Genomic DNA, 26376 nt, shown 5'->3' with positions numbered 1-26376 from the left:
TCACACCTCAACTAAACCATGGCACCCAGTGCCACATCCAGTCTTTTTTAAACACATCCAGGGATGGTGACTCCACCAACTCCTCAAGCAGACCATTCCAATAGTTTATCACTCTTTCTGTAAAAAAATTTTTCCTAATATCCAAACTGTATGTGTAGAAGAAGGGTTTACAAGTAACCTTGCCCCTGATAAGTCGCAGTTGTACTAATTACCAAAGAAGAACAGTCTTGTCCTTAATGGGTCATAGCTATTGACTGATAAAGATAGGTGTGATAAAAGGGGTGGGTTGGCTGGTCAGGGAGAGCCTTGGAGGAAGAAAGATCACCTTGAGGAGGTAAAGGAGCCCTGAGGAAGAAGGAACGATCCAGAGAGACACACAGAAGAATGAAACAAGGAAGAGAGTTGCTGCTGCAAAAGATCTGCTGTGACGTCAGTCTGGGTCTGACAGAGTTAGAGCCTCTTGTTGGAACCTGCAGTCATAGCTGAGCTGGGTAAAAAACCAGAGGCAGCAAGGAAGTACTTGTGGTCCTATTCCAGCAGGAAACAGCCAGCAGTCAGTCTGTCAGAGAAGCCAACAGCAGGAACTTGCTGTAGTCAGAGTCAGGGTGGCTAAGCTGTAAAGAATAAACCAGGACCATTTTCATGTTGTTAAATGAGAATCTGTGTGATCTCTACCCGTAATGAGAGGTCTGCTGCAACACTTGAGACTAAAATAGGATATCTGAAGGCACCAATAAAGAAGGAGTAATCTACCTTTTATCTGGGCTGCAGCACGAGGGAAAACGAGAGCAAAGGCCACCCACCTCCTACCTACAGACTGGGGAGGTAATGAACACTCCCTTACCTGGATCTAGTGGTTTATAGGCACAAGAGTAATTCCACCTTGAACTGGGAGTTGATGGGATAATGATCTGCCAGCTTGATCACCTTCCTGAAAGCATCATAAATGAAGATGATCAGGGAGGAAAATCCTTCTTTGATGAAGTGGGTGAAGTACTTGACCAGGAGGCTGGCATTGGTGGCCACAAGCAGGAGACACTGGAAGGGGTGACCAGAGGCCGATGCAGAGGCAGAATCACTGTCCCTGCAACATCCAGCCTGTATTTTCCTTGGCTCAGCTTAAGACTGTGTCCTCTTGCTCTGTCAGCTGCTGCCAGGAGAAAGAGACCAACTCCACCTGAGTACAGGCACCTTTCAGGAAGTTGTAGAGAGTGATAAGGTCACCTCTGAGTCTCCCTTTCTCCAGGCTAAACAGCCTCAGCTCCCTCAGTCGTTCCTCACAGGGTTTGTGTCCCAAGCCCCTCACCAGCCTTTTTGCCCTTCTCTGTGTGCACTCCAGCGTGTCAATGTCCTTCCTAAACTGAGGGCACAGAACTGGACACGGCACTTGAGGTGTGGCCTCACCAGTGCCGAGTACAGGGGCAGAACGAGCTCCCTGCTCCTGCTGGCCACACCTCTCCTGATCCAGGCCAGGTCCATTGGCCTTCCTGGCTACCAGGGCACTCTGCTGGCTCATGCTGAGTCTGTTGTTGACCAGTACCCCCAGGTCCCTTTCTGCCTGGGCACTGTCTGCCTGGCAGAGGACAATTCCTGACGAGCTCACAGGGACAGCCTGTGTGATCCCCACAGGCACTCACTGCTCGGGCCCCTCACCAGGTACTTCCCTTCATTAACAGCTTTGCAGGCAGCTGTGCACAAACACTGGAGAAGGATGAGGACAAATTTTCTGTTCTTATTTGTTGCAAATGACCCTCCAGACCTGTGCTGAGACAAGGCAACCAGCAGCTGATTCAACTGGAAATATAATTTGCAGTTAATTGGAAAATGCATTACAATGTCCATTACAATAAATATTTTCACCATAAGAAGTGTTTCCTCCCTGTTCTGTGGCATTACTAGCCACACTTGTATATCTGCTGCTTCCTTTCTGACCTAACCTCACAAAGAAAAGGGCAGCTTCTGCCACTGCAAGTGCCACCTGCCATCACTTTTTCCCACTCATGTGTATATTACCCCAGATTTAACAAAAGGTGTTCAGAATTCAGTAAGGGATGATCAGCAGGTGTTTGCCTACTGGCTCACAGCAGAGGAACTGCACAGAATCAGAATGGAGTGCAAGAGCTACACAGTCCATGGCAAAACAGCCCAAATTTTCATTGCCATCTCACCTCAGTACCAGCTTTCAAACTGTGCTTAAGGGATGCACTTGCTTAATGCACCTCATTTGCAGGTCTACATTGAGTGTTTATAGATCAGTTATCACCAAGGTATCTATAGGTTTTAATTAAATGCAATTATCTCTTAGGGCTAGTGATGAAACAGGATTCTTCAGTGTAATGTGCAGTTCTCTCTCAATAGCACTGTGCAATTAGGTATGAAAAGAACGAGCTCAGTGGATCCCCTCTGTGTTTTAGGGCCCTGACTCATCGCTTTTATGAAGCTGCTGGATGATCCAGACTCATGGCAGGCTGGAGCACATGTTCAGATGTACATGATGTGCACATTGGCCCCATGGTGAGATGCAGCTCCCAAGTGCCCGTCTGCAACACGCTCCCCCTGAGTTAGAAACCTGTCAGAGCAAGGACTTTGTCACCAAGGGAAACCTCTTTGGGGCACTACAGCTGAGTGCTGGTGCCCTCAAAACAACACTTTGTAGGACCTGATAAATAAAAGAGTAGCTAAGAGCTTGTCAGAGGGTCCCACTTCACAGTGGAGCAACTCTGGCTCACTGCACTGAGCGAGGAAATAGAACTGAGGCAAGCCAGAGGCTACCTGGGATTACAAGGCAGGTTTTTAATAGCATTTTTCTAATTACTGGCACAGAGGTTTTTGCTGACAGACAGCAAGTGTGTGCGTGGCTGTGGGAAGGGTTTTACCTGGCATGGAACAGACACTACTAATGCATGTCTTTACAAGGATGATATTTCAGAAAAATCCTCACACCAGTTACAGGAAAAAACAACCTACTGAAACCATACTTCTGAGCTGCAAGCTATTGAAGGCACTTTTTGCTCCTCAGAGTCTGGTTCTTTCCTTGCTTTTCTGCTAATCCTATATGTGAATCTGGAAATTTGGCTTAATATGGAATCTAATGTTTACTGAGTCCTTATTACTTCCTATCATGATTTGGCAGATGAATGGTAGTGTGACAGTATTTAGTGTCTCATTTTTCTTCCAGCAGGTGCTGAACTATAAAATTTCATCTTTGTTGCCTTTTTTTATCCATGAGCTTGGACAAGTCACTTAAGATTTAATAAAAAGTTGTTAGGTACCTACAGAAAGTCCCATGAGGTTGCAAAGAGATGGAAATGTGGGGTACTGGTAGTTTAATACTTCCAAGAAAGCATCAGTCTGTTCCTGCTGACATACAAGCACGCTCAAAAAAATGCCCCTTAGCCTACCTTCAACTCAGCAGGCAGCTCAGGGTCTCTCCTCACAGGGATAATGAAGTACATTGTGGTGTACTGATTCAAACAGATAATGGTTCCACAGTGCTGTGCTAAGCAGACAGCTACAAACTTGCTAAATTTGATGATTGTAAGGTGGTTAAAGCCTCTGGGGAAATTTTTCAAAAGTACCTAAGTGATTTTGAAGCCTAAGACTCATTTCCAAATGAATTTTCAATCCTACATCTCTAGGACTTTTTAAAGTTTCACCCCAGGTGCCTAAAAATGAGTTCTCTAATTAGCACAACATTTATTTTCTTGTTAACTCTATCTAGCCTCAGGGAGACCAATCTGTTCTTGTTAACTGGGGATATCTGCAACAAATTTAATTAAATGAATTTGCTTAGTATTTAGTCTAGTCTGAGAGCAAATTCTGGCTCAAGGGCTTGAACAAACAAAATGCAACCTACAGAATAAAGTTCATTTAAAGGCGTTTCTGGGCTACACTGTATGTTTGTCCCTGAGTTGTTATCCTCTTGCCTCCTGTGGAAGGAGTGAAAAAACACGAATACATGAATCATTTTGCTCATGGCAGTGTTTGCTTGCAATACAGCATCACCTGTAAGAGAGGCAACACCTCACCATCAGGCTCTCTGGACTTTTTAAAAGAGATGTTCCACTTATTTCTGCAGCCTTCCCTGACTGGTAGCACCATGGTCCTTCAGGAGCTGGGCTGCACTGACGTGGGACACACAGTGAGGAGTTTTCACAGAGTGCACTGCAAACCCTTGGGCTCCTGCACAATTACATTTCCTACACAAGTGGGGAGTGGAAACCCAGCTGCTCAAATGAGGGTTTCAATTAGTGAATGGCTGAGTGCACTGCACATGAGGTACCAAAAAGGGTTTTGTCTAAGAAAATGCATCTGCTAAATGCCTGAACAATTAAATTTCCTTCAAAATTACATTATTTTAAAGAACAATTCACTATTAATATCCCTCACAAATCTTACTTTGCTTAGGTTGCAATTAGAATAATCCTCAAACCATTTGAATTTCTATGCAGTGGTATTTCAGTATCATCACTTCAGCATTTGATATAAAAAAGTTAAGCTTTTATTTAATGAGAGTACTTTAAAATATGTAAATGTCAAAAGGATTACCTTAGAAAAATCTCCCAGAGAATTAAAAACATTAACAGATTCCCACAGGAAAAATTCCAGCAGAATTCAGCAATTCTCTTGTTCCCACTCCTGTCACTTATATTTCTATCACACATTGAAGCAAAAACAAATTGCTATTAAAATATCATCCAAACACCCTCCTCCCCCTAACAAACCCCACAGTTCACTTTGAGATACCAACAGCTCAAGCAAAGACAGGAAAAAATCCTCTTCTATTTTTCTTTAGGCTTATTTAGAGTAGTAAAACCTCAGTGGTAAAAGAGCTTTTTCAGGTATAGGAGAAATAAATCTCCCTAGGCATGTCTGGCAAACTGATTTGGGACTGAAACCAGCAGGTGTGCAGACATAATTACTACTGCAAAATATCCAACACATCCAGGTGTGCTCACAAACAGATACGTGAAATCCCTGTTATTTTTTGACAATTCCCAGTCAACCAGGTGCCACCCTCCCAAAGGAAAAATCAGAGCAAAGAATGAGTTGAGAAAGATTTGAATAAATTGTTCTTCCCCCTTTCCAGGCTTTTTCATTGATACAAAAGCTCTTTTTTAGCCTGCAGTTCTGTGCCTGCCTGCAGCCCCTGACAAACCCTGCCCTGTGTCACAGCACCCTGGGCTCTGGTGCAAGGCTGTTTAGGAAGTGGGGCCTGAGCTGCAACTGCAGAGGCAGCCAGAGCAAATAACAGCCTGCTTGAAGTTAATGGTGCAATGCAAACAATTCTGTTTGTTCCATTCCATTTGCAATCTCCACCATTAAAATCCAGAGGGCAGCCCTTGCAGGATGAGCTTCCCAAAAGCAATGTTCCCGTTTCCAGCCTCCAAGCACTGCCCACAAGGAGGTTTTCAGTGCTGAAAGCACAAACACTCTCACCCAAGCAGTGCCCCATGCAGGGCTGCTGGGAGTGCTGGGGCCTTTCCTTGGGGCTCAACAGCCTCCCCAGAACCCGAGGGGCCCAAAGCCCCCGGGTCCCCTCACTGGATTGCACTGAATAGTGCTAGAACACAGCAGCACTTGGAAATACCTGACACAGCCCTGGCTGTCACTAAATGCTGCCTGGTTCTATGGCACTTCTCAGAAGCAGAGAACGGGAATTTCGCACCACAAGAACCCATTTGATCAGTAACATTTTCACACATCAGTAAAAGAGATGCCAGACAAATCCATGCAAGTTGAACGAGCTGAAGTTCACCTCATCTGACTGCAAAAGTGAAATTTTTATAGGTTATTGACTACAAATTGTCTGAAAGCAGGTATATGGTTTGGTAAACCTTCAGACATGTTGTGACAGATTTTTAAGCCCAGCTTTTAATTTTGCATGTACAAACCAAAAAATATCAGAGCACACTGAAACAGGAAAGTCAGCAATACAAAGAGATGTTGTGAAACTGAAGAAACCTCTTTGCACCCGAGGTGCAAAGTAACTCAGCGATACAAAGAAATGCCTTTCTGGGTCCTGCAGCAAGGCAACACCCACAAAACACTCAGAGAACAGTGAAAATCCCAAACTAAAACCCAGGCACGCTGCTTTTCCAATTCTTACCCCAGCTGCCCAAAACACAGGATATGTCTGTTGTATGAAAAGACAGAAATGTGCACTGGCAAAAATAAAAGCAGCAGAAGCTTGATCAAGAGATGAGGGAGTGCTACACAAACAGTTGTAAAGGTCAGAGACCCAGAATATATGAAAATTCATTTGTCAGTCACATAACAATGCACCTTCCAGTTTAAAACTCTCATTTTTATCTTCAGTGCTAAATTCAGAGAGAAACTGTATTGTACTTCTAGTGTTTCTTTAAACCAAATTTAAATAATAATTTACTTCAAGTGGAAATCAGAAAACAGTACAAATTTTTAAACCAATAAATTGATGTCAAGCAGAAATGAGAATTAATGGACATTTTAGATTTAACCAGTAAATGTACTTATAAAGCACTCTTAATTTTCAGAGGTAAGGATAACAAAATGCTTTCTTTTGAATTGCTTCTTTTTCATATCACTATTTACTTATGACTGCTAAACTAAAGTGATTAAGCACAGTGATGTATATTTGTGACTTCAAAACCAAATTAATTATGATAAATAACAACATTTAATTAAAAAAAACCACAACAGTGGACTGAGAACATTCATTAGTTTGTGCTTGCACTAGAAAATACCATATCCAGATAGTGTAGACAGATTTCTATCTTGCTTGCAAAACTTGCTGGTGAGTGCCCCATCAATGTCAAAGGGAACGCAGTGATTTATATGACCCAGTTACAGAATCCTTCATGAGCTGATATAAAGCTGTTGCCACACAGGCAATGTTACAGCTGACAAGAGTCCTTCCTCTTACAGGTTGGGAACACCAAATGCTGTCAGAGCTTTCATTCTAAACAGCCACCAAATCATTTCTAATGACTACCAAGCACTGCCTGCTCAGAAAAACACTTCAAAGTCTCTGTTGGAGAAGGGCTGAGAGCCTCCATCTCCCACTGACTCCTAGCAAAGTTAGGAGTTCATCCTTTCTCAGGAGATCCCCAAAATTACCTTCTCTCTTGACATTTAGACAATGAATGATGGAGGTTTCCACATTTTAATTGTATTAGTCAATGGACAGATAGCAAACAAAACTGCTTATCAGCAACTGGTGATATGCCAAGAAATCCTAAGGGAGCAGGGGAGAAAATGACTAATAACCATCATGCACTGCAATGCATTTTTAATGATTTCAGCTCAGATAATGGCTCCTCCCAGCATTAGCACCCTTTCTGTCTGTAGGCATTCCTTACCTGAAAAAAGCTAAACCACACTATATTAAGATTTTAAGTAATGAAGTTTGCAAGAAAAATGTATATAAAGGTCAGTGTGTAACCTTCACGAATACTGAAACCCAAGCTTGTGTCTCGAGGTTCAATTTCAAATATTTCCATCTGCAATTTTCAAAAAAGTCACTGTACAACAATTAGTTTCTATATGAAAACATAGCTTCAGCATGGGAACAAAACTAAGAATGATTATAATCATTTGAAAGACACTGAGTTAGCATATGGATCTCATTGCCACTTACACATTTTGGTCACTGGAACAAAAAGCTATTAATCAATATGTAAAAGCCATAAATTAACATAAACATTAATCATTCTAATACTCCCCCTGTGTCAGATTGATAATTTTTTTTCAGTCTTTCATTCTGACATATGCGCCTTCAGCTATCAGCTGTTTGACCTTTTTTAACACAATTAAACATTTTGGGCATTGCAAATCTTACTGAAGTAAACATTATGGAGACAGACAAATGTCATGGATACATTTATGCCAAAAATATGGGATCTGAAAACGTGAGAGCCCCTGCCTCTCATGGTATTGCACTAGCTTTTAATAAGGGAGCCTAAAATGCAGCATGAAATACAGCTGAAACAGATGAAATTGTAGTGTTTCATAAACAGGTTCAATTTGCAGATGAGGGAAAAGACACCCATCTGTTTTACTTTCTGAAACCATTAATTGCTTGGAAAAGTGCAATGATGTAACTACAGCCAGCCTTGTTTGGAGAAAGAAAGCATAAAAACCCCCAGGAGTTCAGCTCTACAACACACCCTGCATAAAACTGCTGCGGACACAAAAGACAATAAATGATTAATCACTTTGAAAACTTGAAGAATATGAATAGGCATTTATATACACACCAAATAAGTTTCTAAAAAAGGATTTATATAACTCTCTTGACCATAACATCAGCCCTAGAATGAATTTAGGTTTGTCCATGTGATAAATCATTGAAATCTAGCAGAAAATTGATGAGCCAAGGACCATCAAAAGAGTGTTTGGAGTGGCCTCCAGTTCAGCCATGCACAGCAATCTGTCAGCCACGGGCTCTGTCTGCCCGTCCTCCTTAATTAGGGGTGCTCAGAGTGCAGCATCAGCCACAAAGCTTTTGCTTCCAAGAGCTAATCATGTCCTCAGATAGCATGGGCTTAATTAAACGTCCTCCAGACATTTTTGCAGACATTCCGGCAATAATCTTGTTTGGTAACAAACTATTAAAAAGAATTGACAGAGAAGAAATATATCAAGTTGTTACAGCAACTGAGGTTATTTAGGCCAGAATTATATGTCTGCAATTAAGGATTCTGTAACTCTGAGCAATTAAAATATCACTTTATTTGAAAACTAATTAATTCTAAACACATATTTTTCCCATGACAAACTTTTATGATTGTTTAATTTATTCCATTCTAATTACACTTTAATTAATCTACTCTTGTATAATATTATACTGTTATTCTGGCATTTGACCAACGAAGACAATAAATTGATTGCAGTTCCTTTGTGCAAGAGCAGAAACTGTCATGCCAGTTTCAACACCACGTTTATTTATTTGTCTGTTCTATTACTTTTCCTTTCCTCCCACAGGGCATAGGAACATGAAACACAGCACAAATCAGATGACATTTTGTCTTCTATACTTTCTTCTTAGAAGTGTGAAGTATAACAAGAATTTTCAGAATTAAGGAAAAGTATATGTGACATGATATTACATAATAAAATACAACCAATCGTAAATGAATTTATACTTCTAAAATATGCCTCTTATTAATGACTTATTAACTGATTCCTGATGTACAGGACTATGTCCAGAGCTGCTGGAAATGGAGTTGTTTCCACGAACATTGAGGTCTGCTCAGGATCTGGCTTGATACAGTCAACAAAAAGGGAAAAAGTGACCAAATCCCATTTTCATACCAATCTTAAAATTAAATTAATTCGGTATCTTCCTAAGTTTAAAACCCACTGCATTTTAATTTTGCATCAAGTCACCTTTGATTCAACTAAAGGAAAAGTATATAAATTCTTTTGCATTAAGCTGCAATAAAATAAATATATACAAATATTGTATTACACATTGAATTAGTTGTGTTGTATTTTATTTTGCTTTGGCCATACGTCAGGTAAAAGTGACTGCTGTTTACAGTCAAAAGTCTGCAATGTTTTTTTTTAATATGAACATCCCTGAAGTTGCCAGTTCTCACTCATTTGCTGGGAGGAGACGGTGAGAAGTGACACTTTATGAAGACACAATGAAGCAATCTGCTTTTCATGTACTTTTAAAACTTCAGTTTGCGTTCCTGGCCGCAGGCTCCCCTCTGCTCATGGAACACCCCGCGCTGTGTCACCTCACCGGGGCAGAGACGGGCAGAGGTGGGCAAGGAATTAAACTGCACTGCAAGCTGAGCTCTGACAGTGCTTCCCAAAATATTTCTTTCACTTTAATGACACAGTTTACATTTCATAGAATTAAAAAGACAAGTACAAAATACATTCACAAAATACATCTTCATTAAAGGAAGAAAAAAGACTCTGCAATGAGCTGAACGGGCTATGTACTTCACCAGCTTATGGTAGGAGATGCATTTATATCAGATTTTACCTATTTCCTACTCCATGTTTATATTGTCATTTGTTTCACAACAGTTTAAAAATATACTTTAAAACTGCAAATAGCAAACAAGATAAATTGACATAAATACAGAAGAAATATTAAACAACCAATAACCAATTTCTATTTGTGACCAGCTTGTATTTTGAAATCCAAATTTTGGATCTGATCTATGCCTGTCCAAACTACCAGATGATATTGGTGAGACTGCTCAGACAAGGGAGGGTTTGCAGGGCCTGTTCATTATCCCAGTGTTCCATAAAGCATTTTCTCCTTGGGAGCTTTCTGTCTCTGTATAAACTACAGCACATCTATTCCCTCTCTGCAGATGGAAGCTGGGGCAGGGACAGGGAGTGACCCCCAAGGTGCCACAGCCCCCAGAACAGGGACTGGAACTCCCCTCCCTGACTCCAGGCACAGACGGTCCCTGCCCAGGCACACCGAGATTCACGTGCCATGTGGTATTTTAAGAAAAAGCAAGTGGACATTCTGTATTAATTCATTAGATTAAAGCTTTAAATCCTTATTCAAGTCAGAAAAAAATGTTCTCACACTTAGAAACAAACTGCATTTCAGTAAAGACCATCACATTTGGTACTTAACACTTCACTTTCTCCAAGAACCCCTTCAGCATTGAAAAGAAAGAAAAGACTTGTGTGGTGTACACCACTTTTAAATTTATGACTCAAAATAGAAGATCATTAACTATTTCTATGTTATGAAATATCCTCCAAAATTCAAGCTCAATTACTAATAGTATGTATCACTTGTCTACTAGGATTCCTATTCCATCCAGCCTAAGTATTTGGATAAGCCAAGTTACTGGACAGCAACTTAGTCCAAGAACTCTAGTAGGGATCACTGTAATTCCACTGCAAACAGGAACAACATTTACAAAGCAAATATTATCTGAATATCAAATGAAAAAAATTATGTTTATTTTAACATTTTAGGCTAAGCTCACACTTTAGACATAACTGTTCTTTCATGTCAGTTTGATCACATGAATCTACACCTGTTTTCCACAAGTGTGTAGGATGCATTAGTTAAATATGCTCATCTCCAAGCATATGAGCATTTGCTCATATGTTAAACAGTTAAACTGTTAAAATGTGAGGGATATTGATAAAAAACCGATTCCACATTTAACAGGTTGAATACTGATGATGTTTAATTCCCAGTTTCTGGTACAGTTTCCTGTGTCTGTGATGTTCTTACCAGTTAGTTTCTCTTTTGTTCTAACAAGTAACACTAACTACTATTTAGCAAACGGAGGGAAATTAATCCAAAGTTACAGACTGGAATTGCAGTTTACACATTTAACTTCAAGCTTCACTCCTCTCATCCACCATAAATTACTCCTGACCAAAAATACAGTGAAAAATGCAACACTGTTTCAGCACATTAATTTGAAACTTTGAACAATTGTGCCGTACCTGAACTTGAACTCCCAGCCTTTGAATTTGTGCTGAACAGCCCCCATTGTACCGCGCTTTTATGCTGGCAGGAACTGAAGTGTCAATCTTTCGTCAGATAATCAGATTATGTCATGTTCTGACCAAATTCATTAGGAAAACTTTTACCAACCCTATTATCTCAAACCAGAAAATCTAGATCAAAGTATAACCGATTTTACAGCACAATAAAACTGTTATAAATATTTAAACATTAATTAAATGGCTCCTTTTGTTAAAAGTAAATAAATAATTGAAAGCTACCTTTGCTTGTAAGTGCTATCGAATGCAACGACATTCATCACATTTCTAAGAAAACCAGGTTCTATATATGGTGGAGAGTGGGAAGAAAAGCACTTAAAAGTCATTTGAGAAGATGGAGGGTGGCTAGACTTTTAAATCATTTGCCTAAAGAAAGTCACACTGAGTGCTCATTCTGGTGACAAAGCACTAATCCCTGAATGTCTTTGTTAACTCCATTCACATTGGACAATTTTATCTACTTCATGCAGATGTGCTGGATGGACACTGCATTCAAAAGGAGAGAAGAAATCCTCTTTAAGAAAATCCGTAATTCTCAGTAAATGCAATTGTATTGTAATATATTGTTTTCTTCCTGGAATGTGCATGATCTTGTCTCCTAAAAAGGTAAGTAACTGTAATTAACTTCAGCAGATGTATTTTCCACTTGTTGATCAGATATGACATCTGCATAAACCAAACACTGAATGAAAGAGTACTTACTACTTTCCCTTGTCCCGGTTTCAGCTGGATAGCAAGCATGGCATAAGAAGGAATCAAAGAATTCATATTAAAATAATTAACAGCAAGGAACCAATCTTAGACTAATCCATGAGCAGAAGCAGCGACAGGACAGTCATCAATACTGATTTTGCATATTTTTCAGTACTACAATCAGATTCTCCATCTGTAACTCAAACTTTAAAAGTATGATAATTTACGGAAAGGAGATTAATTTAGCCATTTTGAGTCAAAGCCTTATTTCATAGCTTCATCCCAAATCCTGTATATTGTTAGGATCCCTTTCCCCTTTGAAGACTTAGTGAATGATTGAAGCTTCTACTTTCTGAGAAACAGATAACACAAGACTAGTAATCTGACTCTAAGCCACTGGATAAAGGCAGTTTGTTTCCTCTTAGCCCATCTGTCAACACCTCTTCAGTAATTAGTCCTAATTATTACAAAGGGCTAGCCTCCCATTCGCATTATTAAATCAGAAATAGTATCATAGCCAGGTATCTTTCAACGCCTCCCAGACTGGCGACCTTCGATTTCATTGAATCCTCTATCAGTATCCGCCTTTGGAAGAGCCTCCGCAGTAATTTTAGCATCAGCTTCAAAGATGCAGATCCCACAGTGGAATTCCAGGGATGCATTCATATACACACCCACATCATGTGACAGGAGAGCAAGCAACACAATTGACCTTTGCATTGTTCTCTAAACTCCTGTGATATAAAACACACATTTCTGTTTTACACAATGGAACTGGTTTTTGCCTGCGTGCTTCGAAGCGCTCCTTTGAACTAAATGCTGATAGGAAGAATAGTGAAACCGTGTATAAAGATGAAGGTCAAATCTTTGTTAGGAAAACAATGCATCTGAGACTTTTTTTCAGACCAAGATAAATTTGCAAGGAGTAAACAGTAACTAAAAATATTCATAAATGTATTTAAGTGTGAAGATTTAAAAGGCTTCTTTTGTTTATTTTTGCCATATAGCTGAAGTACTTCCCCAGAGAAGTGGAAAACAAAAGGATGATGACATCCAAATTCTCACAGAACCAAAGCTCAATTAGCTGAGGCTTTAGTCAGACTACTTTAAGCTCTTTATTTGCATTAACATTTACTTCATTGAAACAAGAGAAAAGATATTCCTAAGAACCAAACACTCCATTTCTTTTGATCAAAAGCCAAACATGTTTCCCAATTACACACCTGAGACCAGGAGTGAGGGCTTGTTCATGGTGGATTTCTCATCAACAGCAGGGTACCAGCAGTTTCCACAGCCACAGTGAGCTGACCTGAGCTGCACTCAGTTTATGGCTCATGCAAGTATCCCTGCTAAAAGCCTGTGCCCAGAGTACAGGAGCTACACATAATATTCAAAAGTCTCCCTATGAACAAAGCCCATATTGTCTGATTAAAGCAAAGAATGTTTTTGTTAATATGCTTAATGTTATCTGAAAAAAAAAAAAAGCATACAGAAGACTTCTACAGATATCTTTTACAAAAAACCTCCACCCAAACACATATTAAAGAACTTTTCTGTGTCCTATATTAAAGTAAAATACTGATTTCCAATTTTTACTTTGCAGGTCCCCTCCACATGCTACAGATGAAATAAAAGAGTGAGCTGCTATGCCAGAAGCAGAAGCCTGAAGCCCGTGGGGAGTTGGGCAGGCACGGAACTGAGTGCCTGGGGAGGATGCTCCAAAGTGCAGGGATGCCATCCCAGCTCTGAGTGTCACTAAAGCTCAGTGCCTGGAACAGGGACCAGGACCCAAATTCTGGGTCCCTGAGCTGTGGATGTGGTTGGCCCCAAGTCCCTGGTGATTCATTGGTTCAGTTTGGCCTACCTGGAACTTGCACAAACATCTCAGTAGCACACAGTACTGGAGCATGAAGAAACTACTCAGCTGCAGCTCCCTGCACACTTGCCCTGCACACCTTCCTGCCAGAGCACTCATGGCACCACACAGCCTCACTGCACCTGGATAGCTCTTCCCTTCTGAGATAACCAAAACTCACTGCCAACAAAAATAAACACACAAACTTAAAATTCATTCTCCAAGTTGTACATTTTCCAAACAAATGCCATGTTAGTGACATGCACAGTAACAGGCAGGCATTTGACTATCAATGGATCAGACTTAAAAACACATTAATATTTCAGGTATCAACAATGGAGAATTAACATGCTACCATTTTTTTCTTGATTATTCTTATGAGAATTCAATGCACTAACAATAAAACTCTTTCAAAGCAGAACATAGTGTGGTACTGTATGGCAGAAAAAAATGTCCTGCAAGGTCCCATCTGGCCTAGTACCTGACTTCCAGCAGTGCCATGCTATCTAGAGGAACTGCTTAGGGAAAAGAAGAAGCCTGGATGCTTTTGGGGTCCATTCCTCCTGCCCCCCACACCCCCATGCACAATGATGTTACAGGACACACAACTTCACTGTCCATTTGCAGTTCTGTTTCATCTATGAAATTATCTGACCTCTTCTGAACCTGCTGATATCCTTGCCTTTGCTACCTACCATGGCAAAAAAATTCACTACCTGGAGTTCCAAAAAATGAAGGACTGCCTTCTTTTCTTTGTTTTAAACCTGATCTCCTACCTTCACTGAGTGCCCTCTAGTTCCTCACATTGCAGAATTTGGAGGGCAGCAGTTTCACATCTGGCTTTTTCATCACTTTCATGATTTTGTAAATCTCAGCGATAAATATCTGTCTTTCTCTAAACTGAAGAGTACCAGACTTCTCAATGTCTCATATGACAGCTGCAGTTCCCCAAATTGTTTCAGTTGCCATTTTCTGCACCATCTGTAACTCCAGTAAATCCATCTGGAAAAGCAGAACTGAACACAGTACTTCTAATATGAGGCCAATGAGCTTTTCTTAGTAGCACAGTGACATCCTTGATGAGATAAATCTTGACTCATGTCAAAAATCCCAAGTCACTTTCAAAAGAAAAGTTATTACTTTGTACAACAGAGATAATTCCAGCTAATACACCTGGCACAGGAAGTTATCTTTGTTCTCAATAGTTTGGGATTTCTCCTGCAGAGCAAGCCAACAGAGAAAAGGCTAAGTGTAAGTGTACTGTCCAAGGAGCTACATCCGGAAGAAACAGCATAATATGTGAATAGCACTTCCTGAAACACCTAGACTTCCTGGAATTACCAGTTAAAATCCCAGAGGAATTGATAACGTTCTCTGACAACCCAAGCCTAGCAGACTGCTGCCCAACACCACTGTGTACCTTCCAGGGAAGAATTTTAAAGGTCTTATCTGCTCTATATAAATGCTTGAGAACTCTGGTCCATTTTTATACCTATATGCCCTGTAGCTTCCCTTGCTGATGTGGGCCAAAATCCCTCTTATCAATCATGCTAGGAGCTGCTTCTCTCCATTCTCAGCTACATCCATTTAAATGGTATATTCTACAGCACAACAAATCCTTCACTATTCTAAGTTTGCTTTGTATTAAGCAGAAATCTTGAAGTGGCAATGGGTTGCATTGGTTTTCATTTAATGTCATTAACTTCCATGGAAGTGTTTGGGTCAAAGAGAGGCAGCAACTATAAAAGCATATGTGCATTTGTGCACAATGTAATCTCAAATGAAAACAGAAATCAGAGTCCAGCAGCAGGAACAAAAGGAAATATATCTTTGTTCCAGCTGCATGAGCCACCCAAGCACTGAGAACAGGGCTGACATCTCCCTGGGACTGTGTGTGAGTGACAGCACTGCAACGGAACCACAACCCTGCCTCGGCCTCACTTCGGCCACCACGTGCCCAGGTCAAACTGGCAATGAGCTCGATGGATCCCAGGGCATTTTCTCTCAAGAGCAGAGAGAAAGATGAGTCCCCATGTCCCAGTGCAGTCCTCACAAGAAGAATGAGGTCTGGACTTCACAACATGCTTAGCAAACAACCTCTGCAAAGCATATACTCATTTTTTAGATACTGCAAATTAAAATGTTTTATAGGAATGCACTTCTGCAGTTTCCTCAGTTCCCTCTAAGGTTCAAAATATTTACAAACATCACTATTTACACAAAGGTAGTACCACTAAACTAACACTGATTTTAAAGAGATTACTTGCACAGTGAAGATGTTCAAACACATCGTCAATGGCTGTGGCATATTAACTCACCAACTGACTTCAGCTCTCTCAGAAGAGAAAAGCCTTCATTAGAAAGTGTTTTGTATAAAACCAGGCTACAGTTTAACCTGCAAGGTCTCTGGTATGTTCCTTTCTCAAATCTGCAAGTACTAGTTTCATGGAAGAAGTCTGTGCCAAAGTATATTATACCTACTATGGCAATAAATTCTTCATGGATGAGGTTTTACACATAAATTACCTTCATTTGCAGTCTCTGAATGCTCTTCTAAATTTTATGGGATAATATGAATTATGAGCACCCATGTATTTCTTGTAGCTATATTGTGAGACATATTTTTTCTACTAGTTGCAAAAGATTATGCAAGTGAGTAATACTGTACACCTCTCTCCCTCCACCCTCACTGAACAAATGTGATAACACAAACCAGTCAGTTGCTTATGAGAAGTGTTTGGTATGCTATAAAGATATGTATTAGTTAGTCTAACTAGGATTAAATGTAAATCACATGGTTAAACAAAAGCACTAAATATATCAGAAAGGTTTTTCCTATATAATCTTAGGTTTCTTAACCTTGGTTATTTCTTGGTTTAGTTATTGGGTACATTTATGGTTTGGCAAAATAACTGTTTTTAAATAAACTGTACATTTAAAAAGGACAATTTATATTTATTTGAAGTTACCATTGTAATTTTTACAAAACTTGGCTGGGTTTCAGTGGCTGGGCTTTAGGTATTTTGCTGGTTCTGCTGGATTTCTAAAACCCTAGAGAACTGGGAATGGAAGAGTCTGTTCACTGTTATTATAAGTCTCTAACAAACACTGTTGGTGACCACTGGAACCTAAATCCTAGCCATTCTTCATATATCTGTTGAAGACTGGGGGCTTTGGACTCAGTTCACACATAATTTTTGCCTCAGAAGCAAGGTTCCAGGTTTCCACAGGAGCTCTAATTTCACAAATCACTAGAAACATGAACTGGCTAACAGTACCTGGACCCCAATTCTACAAATTGCTCTAACCCCACTATCTGAAACAGCTTTGTAGTTTCAAAGGTGTCATAGGAACAGGTCCAGGATCAGTCATTGTTCCCAAAGGACCCATCACTGGTCAGGTGTAGTGAACAGCACCCACTCCCAGCCGCTGAAGCTGAGGCCAAAGCCAGCAGGAACGGAACGTGCTGTGGGAACACTTGCCCTGCTCCCACGACAGCCGGCGAAGGATCAGGCAAGAAGGCTCATAACAAGATCAGACAAAGGAGAAAACACTGAATCATGTTAAAGTAATTACCAGAAAATAAGACTTCTGCAAAATATTTGCAATCAGCTCGCTGGAGCCTTCAGGCTCAGTCTTGCACGGGGCTGCCCGTAGCAGCACCACCCCAGGAGGCGCTCCAGGAAGAGCGGGTGACTCAGGCGCAGTTCCTCCCTGGCTCCTTCCTCTGCATGCACAACAAACAACTGCAGCCTGTCCCACTGCCACCGGGAGCAGCCTGGCAGCACAGACAGACAGACAGACAGCCAGCCCTGCTCCCCTCTGCCTGCCCTGCTGCTGGGACAGTCAGGGCACACAGACCCCACTGGCTCTGCACCCCAGCGTCTCTCCCGTCCCATCTCCCCACACCCAAAGCTGCGCACTACAGCGGCCATATGGGACACGTTTACTTCTCACTGCTGCCCTGGGGTGCTCCTAGGAACAGGAACAATCTAGCACGGAGATAGCATCAGCATGGAAGAGAAGAGAATCCTAGTTAGGAAGAACATATGTCGTCACTAGATAATGATAACCACATTTAATGGGCACAAGCATGAAGGCATGAATTTCAGAGATTTCCCCCTTGTTTTAAAAAATAGGGGCTTATTATAAAAATGCTCAATTACACCATCAGGCACTATACAATATTTATGATTAAAAAATCACTATAATTAAATGCTAAGTGCTGAATTCAATTATTTAGCAGTGGAGCAATAAAATAAGCAAATACCTTTAAAATGTTATTTTTATAGACAAATCGCAGAGTACAAAAGTAGCTAAAAAATTACCTGTTAGGACCTTAGACATCCCATAGTAAGACTTAAGCTGAAAGGATTCTCCGATCCATTTTTCTGTGCAAGCTTACAGTGGAGCTAGTATATGGGAAAAGAGTGAATTCCTGCCCTGACTGGGTTACTTACCATATCACCTTAGAACGAGACACTTAGGAAAAACAAAGACATATAAAGAGGCTAAAAATAGTGAAGATCTGAAGCAGTGAGGCAGTTCAATCCACAGGAGCCATGTCTGCACATGCCCCTCCACTGAAAGACCTAGGCTGTGTTCATTAGTGTTGGAAAGCCTTGGCAGATTATATTAAAAATATATTTTAAATTGAAAAAAATAGTTCCAAAACATAATGTTTCTTGAGAAATAGCATTCGATCACTAGAAATCAAGGGCATTCCCAGTAGATAGTCTAAATAATCTACTTGTCATAGACAGCAGAAAAAAGGCTTCCACATTAAATATTATTACCTCTGTTCTGGGGCTCAGTAACACTCCTGGGTAATTGGTGATAAAAACAACCAGCAAGCAGGAGTGAAGCTGTGGCAAACCAGGTGCTGTCCTGTCCTGACCAGGGACAGCACTCTGTCAGTCAGTGGTACCAAAGTGGCCGTGCCACCTTCCTTTCTTTTTGGTGTAACTGATGTTACATCAAGGAAAGAACTCCAGCACAGCTGTCGTGTGCCAGATTCACCATTACAGGGCAAAATAATGGATGGACGTGGAGCTCCTAGACTGCCCTCACTCCAGCTGTTACCTTGCAGAAGTTGGGATGGATGACACTCTAAAATTCTTCACATTTGGTATTACACTAAGAATTCTTCTGTCAAAAAAAAGAATGCAGCCCACTTTCATTCATATTTCTGACAAACTTTTGCTTTTCTTGATAGATTTTCAGCTAAAGCAAATACTGAGTTAGATTTCTAGTTCAAACGAAATGTCCTATAAACAAAATACAGCTAATTATTCCTTGCTTCCTTACATCCTTCTTGTTTACCAAGAACAAAACAAAACTTGTTGAAGAACACATTTAAGGCAAGAACAATGAGCATTCCCAACCCCACAGTTCCATTTTTATTGCAAATAAAACAACCCTGAAGGTCTTCCATTAGCTTCAGAGGCTGGGAAGGAGTGGGAAGAATGATGTGTTACACTACAGTGGAGGAAGTACACACGCCAGCTGGAAAAATGGACTATAAAAAGCTTCTCTTACACAAACATGAGGAAGCAACCAACACCCTCAATTGTTGAAGTGAAAGCAGAGAGGCCTAAACACACTACTAGAAAAAAATTAAATTAAAAAAGTTCTGCAGTGTGTCACATGTTCCCAGTTACTCTCAGATTTGAGAGCCTGGTTCGATAAGGTCTGACTGCTACCAAGAGCAAAAGAGCACAAACGCTGTGGAGCTGGGGCAGGCTGGAGACCCTGCTCACACTGTACCTTGGGTTTTTGGCACAGCACTATGGAGTCTCTCCCTCTCTGCAACCTACTGCAAGTTGGGTGAGGAGCCCTCCGCCCCTGGAACAGAGGATCAGAGTGCAAAACCAGGCCACAGAGCTGCACTGCAGGAAAGGTGGTGCCACCAGGGCAACACTTCTGCTCCAAGGGCCTTTCCCAGCCAGCAGCATCCCCAGCTGCACGTCAGGAACATGTCCCCTCCAGTCACCACAGGAGCGTGGTTCACCCAGCTCAGAACCAGGGCAAGAATCCCAAGTACAGCTTCAGAAGGTGAAACAGGCTCATTACAGAAGAGGAGATTTATTAAAACAAAGAGCTGAATACTGGCAGGACAGAGATGCAAATTCCAACAAGGCAGACTGAGCACAAAGGAGGTGGACAGTGAAGTTGGCCACACTGATTTTAAATCCTTTGGAGAGATTCCTTCCTGGCCCTCTGCACTGGGCAACACTCGTTTGGAACAGCCATCCCCAGTACAGGCTCATGCACTTCCCTGCCCAAAGAAACAGTCCCACACACCACAGTATTCTGATCCCTGGCACCATAAAGCCTCTAAGAGGTACAACCAAAAGAGAGCTCCCACAATGATCTACTGCCACTTCAGTGGTCTCCTATTTTTCCATTAAGGTCATTTCCCTTGTCCATGAACATATATTGACTCATGGCATTTAGCAAAGTCAGAACCCTCTAGTTCCAGAGCTTGAACTTGTCAGCAATTATTTAGTGAGTGTAATGGAGCTAGGTCAGAATGCAGACACCCAACCCAGTGATTCTACCAGTGCTCACAAAGCATTCCTTCCCCAGCAGCCACTGTGTGAAAGGACATTAAAGGTCGAGGTTTGGGTGTGCAATGAACCTGTACCTTCAAACTGATTTCACTTTGAAATACCCCATGGTTTGGGTATCTACCACTTGTAAATGACTACAAATCAAAACCAGAGATGCCATCACACAATATTCAAGTGGAAGCTTTTACTCAAGCCCACATTCTCTCCTGCCCCCAGAACACAAATTGTTTTGGAATTTTGGAAAGTAACAAGAAACACACTAAACACCTGGACAACACAGACCTACCAATCTGGGATAGAAGTGCAGTCTTCTTCCCCTGCTGCTTTCTTAGAGAAGGTGTTATCATTGCTGTGCCCAGAACACACAGACAGCAGCACAGCTTAGCACCTCAAACACCAGGAGAGCCAACACAGGAGAAACCAGCCTGCTTTGTCCCTGGCATTAATGGTCAAAGCAAAACAGGAATCTGGACTCTTGAACATGTTTTCTTTACTCTGCAGAAGGCACATGAAGGAGTTCTGAAGGGCCATTCTCCCCCTGATTCCAAAGTGAGAATCCAGAGCTCTGCTCAGAGGCGGCTCTGAGGAACCTCATTCCTGCATGGCTCCTATGCTCCCACCTTTATGTCTGTGCTCACTGTATCTCATTGTCTGGGTGGGTTTGTGGTTGGCTGCTGATGTTTTTTTCACATTAAGTGTGTCCATGGGTCTTTCCACAGCTCACACTGTGTACATTTAAAGTCCTTGATAAATTTTGTTGGCAGCTCTACTTTTCCCACCTTCTAACACTGAGTAGGACAGTTCTTCTCTTAAACAGTCTCACTGCTTTCTCACAGCAAAACTGGCACTGTGGACTGCCAACTGACTCCTAATAATTTATTTCTGTGCACAGCATCATACAATTCTACAACGTGAATTAAGAAAAAAATAATCCTCAAATCTTACATAATTCTCATTTTTCTAGAGGTCAAGAAGTTCCTTTTTTGATATTCAAACTCTGTCAGTGATAGAAACTTGCATTTTAAGAAGAGGCAAGCAGAAATTTCTCATCAAGTGAACACGTTGTGCTTTGCTTCTGGGCACACATTACAGTGTCTTTTTCGCATCGCACCTACTCTACTAAATATACAAAACACTGTGCAAGTGATAGTTTTGTCAGCCACCAGCTAATCAAATGAAAAATTATTAGCCTTAGAAAAATAATAAAAGCAGAAGCCAGCTGTGCATTTGCTGGATGAAAATCCCAGTGTCTCCCATGTTAGCTCATGTGTATTTCAATTTCTGGGAAGAAAATAATGGGAGTTTCTCCACCCTTTCTCATGTGAGCCATAAAACAGATTTATTACCTAGGATATATTCTGTGTTTTCTCCTGAGGAAAAAAGAAAGTGGTGGAACAAGTTCATTTTTTTCCCTTCTAAAACAAGGATTTTCTTTATAATAAACACAGAGCTTAATTTTGGTATCATATGGCCCTTCTATTTAATGCTCTGGTCACACTTTTTGCCTTTCTAAATCTTGAATTGTTGCATTTTCATTTCAGTGGGGAATCTACAGCTGCTCCAGCTGTTTGAGTGTGAAAAGTCTGTCCTAAGAATCCTATCTGGTGTTTTAGAGCAAAATCCTTCCCTCCCCTGAATCAAAGAAATTTAGCATCTACTGAAAAACTATGGAATAACTAAAACAAAGAAAAAAAGAAAAGCTAAGCATTAGTCCATTTCATTAGTCTGAAACATTAGTTTCTTTTTCAAATAGTTCTTGCTCCGCTTTACCTTACACTCAGCTGTCACCCAGCGGCTCTGGGAAACTCAGGCTGCAGACCCAGAGGTTTAGGACAGGGTTGCATCTCATCTGGGAAGGTTATCCTGTACAAACAACTATTTTTTTACTGTAATGGTCACCTTATGACCTTTAAAAATAAATCATGAGAAAGAAGATTTGCTGACTAAAAGATTTTTTTTTCTCTTAAAACTCTTAATTTGCTCACAGTATCATGTTACGGTTCTGAAGACGTGTGCTGGTAAATCCATTCACAGAAAAGGTGACTTCCTCTGCAACTTTCGCTTTTGAGATGCAGAAGAGATGATTCCTATTTCAAACACTCCTGAATCATTTATATAGCCTGGATCCTCCAGTTTAGAACTCTGGCAACTTTCAAGCTAAGATGTCCCTTTTTGGCTTTTTGAAGTAAATCTGTTGACTCTGATATTTGTAGCCTAAATGTGTTCTGCAGTCTCCCATCGCTAACCAGCACCTCTTGGTTCATGAGTCACTTTCCCCAACACGGCCAACCTGACGTCTCTCAAAGTTTCAGTTCTTTCAAATAATCCCATGATCTATGAGCGTTTACACCAAGTCATAAATGCCAGTGAGACAATTTTTGAAATGATGAGCATTAGCTGTATATAATTAAAATGTACCATAGGAAGTGCATTCATTACAGTTGTGAAATTATTTATTGCTTATGAAAATTTAAAAAAAAAAAAAAATGCACTTTTAATGATACGACTGTGCCAGCACAGAGCTCAAAAGGAAACTGGCTTGCTTGGGCAAAAAATTGTGCAGGTTTTTATTGAAGATTCGTTTAATTCTCATTGTTCTGTGATCACTTACACTGCTCCACAGAGACCAGTAATCTGGAAACTAAAACCCCAGTAGCTGAAGAGTTTTCAACCTATTACTAATTTGAAATCCTTCATTTGTACCACCAAGTATGTTTTAGTGCAGTCAAACTGCATTCTAACAAAGAGAGCATAAATGCATCCCCACAGACATTCCGGGAGGGAAAACACTATTATTGCCACTAGACACCTTGTTCCTTTATAAAAACATACAAACACAACAAACATGTAATACTGTGTTGAGATTCCAAGTTTGTACAGAAGTATCAGCACTACAACTTGAAAGGGGTATCCAAAAAGCAAAGTTCAATCTTTTTTTAATCAAGTTTGTCTCCATAAAGGCAGAAACAGCACTAGCATGCATGCATAATCTAACTGCAAGAAGACAATTTATTACAGAAGAGGAGTTATAGTAGCTATTTTATCCCAATGAAGACAGTGCTTCATAGAATATAATTTTAAAAAATCAGAATCCTCAGGGTTAAATTTCCCATCTAAGCTAAGTAGCAATGTCTGGTTTACAGTCACTACTGATCCAATGAAACAGTACATTGTTATGGCTGAGCTTGCAGAGAAATAGCACTCAAATTAAAAATAAGACCTATACAAACACAAAGCATAATACAGCCTGATGTACTTTGTGGTAGAGAGCCAAAAACTGTGTCTCTTTAGAATGTAATAACATATACGGGTCAGTAATTCAGCAGTTTTTTGCAAAAAGAAACTCACAGTATTCTAAAATGTTCAGAAAAGGCGTAAACGTACTTAGTCAACACATCTGCTCCTTAAATACCTTACAATTCCAACATCGTAATTGCAGTGCTTAAAAATAAGTCTCCCCACCAATTAACCAAAATCAGACAATCTATCTGATATTAGAAACAGGCATCTATTCCAGTGCATGCACCAACATAATTTCCATCTGCAGAATCTTTATAACTGATATCACACATCCAAGCCAGAATAAACAGAGTTAGATTTGCTGATCGCAGGGTATTTTTAAAACAAGAAAAAACTAGTTTACCTGTAAATCAATGGAAACATTAATAGGTTTCATTAAAAAACAAGAAGTTGCTCCAGTAGCTTTTTAAAAATCTAGTAATTTAGTTGCAAATAAATTTTTAAGGATTCCTTACACTTCCTGTCACTTAGGCTGACAGGACACATTTTTAGTAACATTTCCCAGTTACAGAGCCCTCTCTAAAAGCCTCACAGAAATGCTGCTAAAATTGTGGGTTTCTGGAAGGAGCTTCAGAAGGATGAAAGAGACTGTACTAAAAACTGTGGCAAAATGCTCCTCAAAACAATTCCCAGAGGAAAAAGTTACATACATATTTCCATCCCGTGTGGTGTGTATTTTCCAGAGTACACACCATGCTTGCTTTTCACCTTTTTCATTACAAGATGAAGCTGCTGAAGCTGGAACCGGGATTGTTTCCTACTCTAAACGCATTTAAAGGAGTTGTACAAGGCAGTTGCGCTATTTTAAACAACCAGCACTACTGAGGAGAAAAACACAGCAACAGAAGCCCCTGCCGGAGGTCAGTCCCGCGCAGCGTCCCCCGGGCGCTGCGGGACGCGCTGGGCACACCGCGGCCGCCGGGGACGGGCGCTGCCCAACGCGGGCCCGCGCTGCCGCCAGAGGGCGCCAGGGAGCGAGCCCAGACCCGGCCCATCAGAGCCAGAGCTCTGACCAGTTGATAAATACATTATTTTCCACATTACCATACTGCACTTGACAACAATATGTTTTCTTTTGTAAATGCTTCTAATTGAAAGGTATTAAAACACTTTTAGGTATTCCTGAGGACTGCCACTACTCTTTTGCAAATGGGGGGGAGAGACCCACCTGAGGCTGTGCCTTCCTTCGACAGAACCGCCCTCAGTACTCGGCCAATGCTGTTCCTGCCTTACCTCCGTCTGCTCAAGCAGTGTAGTGTCGCTTAAATACCTAAAATACCTATTTCTGTCGGTCACAAAAGTACCGGGATTATTATAGGGAGTTGTAAAATTCAGTAAACTAGAACTGTGAGCTCCATTACCGCTGATATTGATGTCTGATGGGGTGTATCCTGACCTCAAGGCACACACACTGTATCACTGCTGCCAGAGGAGCTCCTGCGCGGCCTGTCCAGGCAAACTGCTGCGGAGCATCAAGGAGATGCAGGCCGTAATCAAATATCACTTTTTTCTAACAGGTACCTCACGTCAGCCACAGATACGACACCTCCCTCACTGTGCTGGCCTCTTCCCACCCCTGCTGGAGCGGGGCTGTGTGGGGCTCAGCAGGGCCGTGCAAGGCTCTGAGAGGCCATGAGTGGGTATGAGGGGCCGTGCGGGGCCCCAAGTGCCTCTGAGGGGCCGTGAGTGGCTCTGAGGGGCCGTGCAGGGCCATAAGTGCCTCTGAGGAGCCATAAGAGCCTCTGAGGGCCGCGCGGAGCTGTGAGGAGCCCTCAGGTGCCGCGCGCCGCGGGCGGTGGGTCACGTTGCCTCCGTCGCGCGCCCCGCACGCGGCGGCCGAGCCTCCAGGTGCCGTTGCCCTGGTGACGCCCCACGCGTGCGCACAGCACCGCCGCCTCCTCCGGCCCGTGAGGCGGCGCCGCGCCGGTGACAACGGAGCCCTCTTAGCCTGATCCGACCCCACCGCCACCCCCGCGGCCGAGCGCGGGGTTCCCCGTCCTCCCTTCCCCCGCTCACCGAGAACTCTTCCGCCCGGCGGGGCGGGTGCGTGGTAGCGATTATTCGGCGATCCCCGCGGGAACCAGGCGGATACGGAGGAATGCCGAGCCCCGCGCGTGACGTCACGGGTTAGCGGGAGGTGCGCACGCGCTGTCGGTCCCGGCCAGCCGGGGCCAGCGGCCACCGGGACCGAGCGCGGCTCAGCTCGGGGGGCTCGGTTAGGGGCTCCCCCAGCGCCGGCGGCGGCACCGGCAGGCAACGCAGCCCTGCCCCGCTCCGAGGGTCCTGCGAGGGGCTTAGCGCCTGCCCGCTTCCTCACGCTCCGTAACCGGAAGGACCCGGCCTTCACCGGGAGCCCGAGCGTGTCACTGCCCCGTGGAGCCCGGGAAGGGCCGGGCCGGGCTGTCGCTGCCACCAGCCCGTGTGTGGCTCGGGCGATTCCCCCCAGCGGGCTGGGAAGGCGGATCAGTGGCT

At 42.1% G+C, this 26376-nt stretch overlaps 1 protein-coding gene across 3 annotated transcripts in view; it reads right to left on the bottom strand.

Moving 5' to 3' along the window:
• The window catches only part of GNB1L (G protein subunit beta 1 like), a 44211-nt gene extending 18174 nt beyond the window's left edge, over positions 1 to 26037 (bottom strand). The window contains exons 1-2 of one of the 3 annotated variants that reach the window (XM_064727209.1): positions 25921 to 26037; positions 845 to 931 (exon numbers count right to left, since the gene is read on the bottom strand). The gene's annotated coding sequence lies outside the window, so the exon portion shown is untranslated. Of the gene's footprint in view, positions 1 to 844; positions 932 to 4548; positions 4595 to 25920 lie in introns of those variants that run through there. The other 2 variants (XM_064727208.1, XM_064727210.1) reach the window with 2 other exon arrangements.
• Positions 26038 to 26376: the final 339 nt, after the last annotated feature.

Source organism: Zonotrichia leucophrys, chromosome 15, assembly GCF_028769735.1.
Source record: "Zonotrichia leucophrys gambelii isolate GWCS_2022_RI chromosome 15, RI_Zleu_2.0, whole genome shotgun sequence".
NCBI classification, from domain to species: domain Eukaryota; kingdom Metazoa; phylum Chordata; class Aves; order Passeriformes; family Passerellidae; genus Zonotrichia; species Zonotrichia leucophrys.
This window is presented reverse-complemented; position numbering and strand designations above follow the sequence as displayed.